Here is a 5,723-nt window from a genome sequence, read left to right on the forward strand (position 1 = left end):
GCCTGTAAAAAGTATTAACTCGGGTAAGGCTGAATGCACACTTTTTTTCCCCTTTTTAGAAAAAAAACGCGTAATATTCTTACTCGTTTTTTTATCATGATAAAATGCCAAGTTTGTGAACGATTTTTGAAAAATGTAACGGTGTGAAAACTTTTGTAAATGAGTTCTATTTCAAGCTACATCTATATTTATATATTTACGCTCGGTTCTTTTCTCCCGTGACTGTGTCTGATGTCTTGGAGACTTTGAGAGATATAATACCAGTTCTCACCTTTTCATACTTTTTGCTTCTGTTTTGTTTGCTGATTTATATTCAACTCATGCACGAGGCTCAAGGCAATTCTCAGTGCTGCATTGGAAAAACTTCCTGCTGAGAGCTGTACATGCTAATAAATGAAAAATATATACATAACAACGAAAGTGGTGTCATAGGACTTTCCGCAGAGAAAGACAGCTTTTGTTTTGTTTCCTTTCTTGATATGAAATTGGTTTATGAATGGTCAATCTTTGGAGTATTGTAAAGTTTAACATCTCCTCTTGGTGTGTTTTTCACTTTTTCCATCAGTGCTGCCCTAAAGGAACAGGAAGTGTTTCAAACCTTTCCTGCAAAACTGACATGATTCATGTTAGAAACAAAATTATTTTGGATTCTGGCTGCAGCATCTCTTTTGTCCATGCATGATACATAAAAAGAAAAGAAAAGAAAAAAACAAAACGATGTTCTGAAGGTTCCGCGCAGATTGTTGGCCCTCTGTGTTCTCTAACCTTTTCTACATTTCTTTCAGCATTATTTCCTGCTTCCCTATATAATCTTCTGGGTACTCCACCTGTTCAGTCATGCTGTCTTTTTTTTTTTTAAGTCAGAGTGATGAATAATCCCAAAGCAGAGAGCAGAGCTGCTGGATGTGAACACCACGATCTTTGCCCGGTTGCAAGTTTCTCTCAGCAGGGTGATTACGTTTTCAAGTTTTGTCAGGTTACACCTTCCAGATTCCTGCCGATTGAGCTAATAATCAATTGATTGAGCTAATTTATATAAGTTAGAACTGAAATTTCTTATCACACCTTTCTAGCTCATAGCCCGTCCAGTAAAGTAGGCTAATCATTTTGTCAAGAAACAAAACAAACCATATTTTCACCATATGATTCATACATATGTATAGGATACAAATACAAATGTCATAGTTTCAAACTAAACGTTTAATTCTAAATTTACAAACTAAATATTTAGCTCAGAAATAAAATATTTAGCAGATAGGCTAAATATTTAGCTTGCTAGCTAAATATTTGGGTTGCTAACTGAATATTTGACTTGCTAGCTAATAATTTAGCAAGTAAGCTAAATATTTTGCTGGCTAACTAAATATCTGGGTTTATAACAGAATAATTAGTTGTTGGGTTTTTTTTTAACCTAAACACTAACTCTTTAGAAAGTAAACTAAATATTTAGCTTGGCATGCTAAATATTTAATTTCAAAAGTCGAACATTTTTTGACTCCATCCGAAAGTTTTCCGACGGTGGCTGAAAATGTCGAAAAAAATGTGAGTTTCGAAACTTCGCATGTTTTTTTTCTAGAATATTTACCTGAGGTTTTTTTTTTAAATTATTATTATTGTTGTTTTTTGGGGGGGAGGGGGCGGAAATGATGTTTTTACAATGTCAGAAGTACGCCATCGCGTTTCAGACTGCACCTTAAAGGAACTTGAACCGTGTGTAGTAAGTTTGAAGTGTAGGAGCAGCTTATGTGATGCTCGGTTGATCTGGTTCCCCTGATTCCGTTACTTGACTAACATATTTAGTTAGATAACAAAACATACATTTTATACATGAATGAGAAGACTCGATTATTGACGTTTAGGAACTTCCTCCAAGCTCTTTCACCAAGGAGGATGTGCTGCTCACGCGGACGGGCGCTGGAAAAGGAAAGTGGCTCATTTGCTTAAAAAACCCAGACAGGGTCTAAAGAGAACCAGCAGGGGGCGTTCAAGCACCGTGGTTTTAGTGAAAGGAGTGGACGGGGTCGTGGCTGACATTGTGGTTTGGCAGAAGCAGCAGGGATAAGCCTGAGGGGAAACACCCGCTCGGTGTTGGTGACACCGTGGAGCAGCTAGCGTCTCTGAAAGGCAGCAGCAGCACATAAAGTCCTGCTGGCTGCTGTGTCAACTCACTCAAGGAGCAAAACACAGCGGCCCAGCCAAAGCTGCTGCAGACCAACACCCTGCTTCCCAATGACGTCCCACCTGAGCCGCCAGCTGTGACTGGAGCCCAGCAGCTTGCTCTGAATGCTAATGAACAATGAGGGTAAATTACCTCCAGCTGGGAGGAGGTCTTTTTTTTTTTTTTACAGCTAGCTATTCATTTATTTCATGTGTGTTATTTTGACATAAAAGTTTTGAATGGAAAGGAAAGTCCTTGTATTTTCCCAACCCGTGAAGAACTTTTTATACCTTTCTCTGAATTGAAAATATTGATACCTTATAAGCCATTGAGTCAAATTACATACAAACACGAAGGCATGGAGGAATTCCACTCACCAAAATATTTAAAAACGACCTGAACTGCGACGTGGAAGAGCAAAATTAAAAGACGCTCCCAACACATTTCCCTGCATTTCATGATGACCCCGTGCTAATCATGAAATATACATGACTTCCTGCTAGAGCCCATCAGTCCTGCCCTCACACTTTCAGTTTTCCTCACCCTCCTGTCCCCCTTGCTTTAAATCAGTTAAGATGTCTAATGTGCATGGTAAGCAAACATGTTACAATTAAAATTGTTCCAACAGGTCCAGGGTAAAGGGGGGTTGAGTCTGTGCTCAGACGACTGGGGTGAGGTGAAACACCCAGAGGGCGGCTGGGTGGGTTTCCACAGAGAGGGATCTGTGGGTGGGCTGCTAATGGCAAGTGGCTCGGCCCTCTGGGGGAATCTGACTGAACGGGAGAGAATCCTGAGCGTTCCTGGTGGAAAACGTGAGACAAAATGTTGGCAGAACAGGAAGGGTTTGGGTTTTGTTGCGGAACAGCTATTAAAGTTTTAGGATATTAAAATTTTATGCTTTTTGCAGCAAAGTGAGAGCTGCATATAAAACTCCGGTGACTCAGTCCGTAGGATTTACATGAACACGTTGCACAGATGCGCAACCAAGAAACGAAACATCAAATTGTGCAATTATATGATTAATGGAAATGCAGCTACTGACACCAAATATTTTTTTTTTAAAAAAAAGCTGACCTGGACAGAATGCACAGGTTTCTGCATTAAACAATCACAAACTTACATAAATAATATCGAGACATATTTGCAAGGGTTGGCTCCAGCTGTGAGAGAAGAAGCTTACATTCTGAGGGAGAAGCAGAAACGACACGGAAGTTAAAAGGGCTAATGATAAGTGAGTGGGTGCAGCTGTGGAAAGAAGCAGGTAGAGACTAATGAGGAAATAATTAACAGCTGCGACGGGGAGAATAATGGTAGGAAAAACCGACAGAAACTGAAAGAATGAAAGGAATCCTGAGCAGTGAATAGAAATAAACACGACTCTAACAAAACAAATCCAAAACACAAACAACAAGAATAACCGAATTAACACAAGGAATAAACTAAAATAGTAAAATATAAGAAAGCAATGAAATATTATCAAAGTAGAAAATATCCGAACCACTGGATCATGATAATTAGGCCTTCACAGAATGACTTTATACATATTTATTGTCCAACACAAATGGACTCTACTTGTTCAGGCTCCATCTGAAGGAATTTAGTCAAACTGAATTTCCTTTAGATGCATCCGAGTAAAGGGGGATTTTCAGATTTTTAACTGTAAAACGCTTAAAAACACAACTTTCTTACATCTCCACAACTCTGCAGTACACTGCTGTACGATGTACGATGTTGGTACATCGTCTACGGCCTATATTGAAAACCAATTCTTTTAATTGTACAGTGTGTAAAAAAACAAAAATCAGCAGAGAGATACTGCAGGTTGCTGGTTTCGGGCTCAGCTGAAGCACTGCGGTTGGTCCGTGGTCAGGTGTCGGGTTCTTCAGCTGCTGCTTTAAATGCAGCGTTCGTATGCGCATAATCGGCTGTTACACGTCGAAACTTTATTACTGATAAATGGAGACAGATGATTCGCCATGATGCTCCCCTCCGCCCCCCGGAGGGACAAGCTGAAAGGGATAAAGACGCATCGAAACTGTTTTATTCCGAGAGGAAAGCCGTCGCAATTCTGCTTAAAGTCACTCCTGACTGCAGATTGGCAAATGGCACAAAACAGTCATTACATGAGATTTGTAACTTTAGACATATATGAGCAGGAAATTATGTAAAGAAGCCTGGAGCATGACGTTTTCCTGGGGGAGACATGGTTATTTCACCCTCGACAAATATCTTCACCAAAGGACTTCATTCTTGACCTGACTTTAGTGGGTGTAAACTTACTGATTCAAAACGGATAGACACATCCTGGATAAACCTGTATGGTTTGAATTTTTTATCTAACAAACTATTTCCAAAAAGGGAACTAAAAGGCAAAAAAATTAAAAATAAAAAATTGACCAAATGTTGCTGTTTTAAAATTTGAGTTCGATTTTATTTCGGACAATAAAATAAGCCGGGTTAAAGGAGCAGTATTATGTATTTTTCAGCCACATAGTGCCACTTTGTAGCACAATCAAATGACTGTGTTACCTTCAGTTGGTGTATATATCAAATATGACTCGAAAGAATTTTGACTTCGTAATTTAACGCCTTGAAATTGGGTCTGTTTCACTTTAAGAAGCTCCTTCTCTTCCCGAAAATCCACCTTCAGGAAATCATCATAACACTGCTCCTCTATTAACCCTCTAACAATGTTTTTACCAGCGTTGCACTGAGACGTAGCTCCTATGACGAGCTCGGCAGATGTTCCACCAGGTGTTTGCTAATTGCTTCTGGCTAGTCTGAAGGAGCTGATGGGGAAAAGGAACGCTCAGAAACATGGAGGATTGGAAACTTCAGCTTTGAGGATTAGCTTCATCCTCGAACAAGGGAAATAGTCCGCCCAGGCGTTTTGGACAGCTGAACGGTTGCCATGGAGATTGAAGGGTATCTCTAAAATGACCTGAAAGAATCAAAGCAACACACCAAGTACATTTTTGATCAGGGAATAACATTGTAACCATTACAACATGACGTAAATCTCAAAATAGTCGATTTTACACAATACTGTCTCTTTAAGACATCAGATTGTCTCCTTTTAGACGAATGTCCTACTCAAAACGGGAGGTTTTACCTTTTAAGATAACCACCACCTGTTCTAAAGGCAAGGGCTGAGCGTCTTCAGAGAGAGCTAAATGCAGCTGGAGACGGGACCTTCTCTGATTAACTCCTCATCCTTGAAGGTTTATTGTAGGTCAGGGTGATTTCTCGGAGAATTAAATATGCATATAGCTCGGCTCTGCTCTTTGCTAATCAGATTTCAACCTGATAGCAGCAGGCAAATGGGTGAGCGCTGGAGAAAAGGTGACAGCAGGGCTTGCAAATGAGTTCAGTATGATCTGAAAACCCTAAAAAGAATATTCAATATTTAGGATGACAAAATATCGGATACCCCCAATATGTTCTTCTCTCATTTTGTCGATTTCAATTTACAAACTTCGATGTGTTTTGTCAGATTGGGATAGACCAAGAAGCAATAGCGTCTAATTGAAAGGGAAATGATTTTTTCCCCCCAAACATAAACTTG

This window comes from Xiphophorus maculatus, chromosome 14 (genome assembly GCF_002775205.1).
Source record: "Xiphophorus maculatus strain JP 163 A chromosome 14, X_maculatus-5.0-male, whole genome shotgun sequence".
NCBI classification, from domain to species: Eukaryota; Metazoa; Chordata; class Actinopteri; order Cyprinodontiformes; family Poeciliidae; genus Xiphophorus; species Xiphophorus maculatus.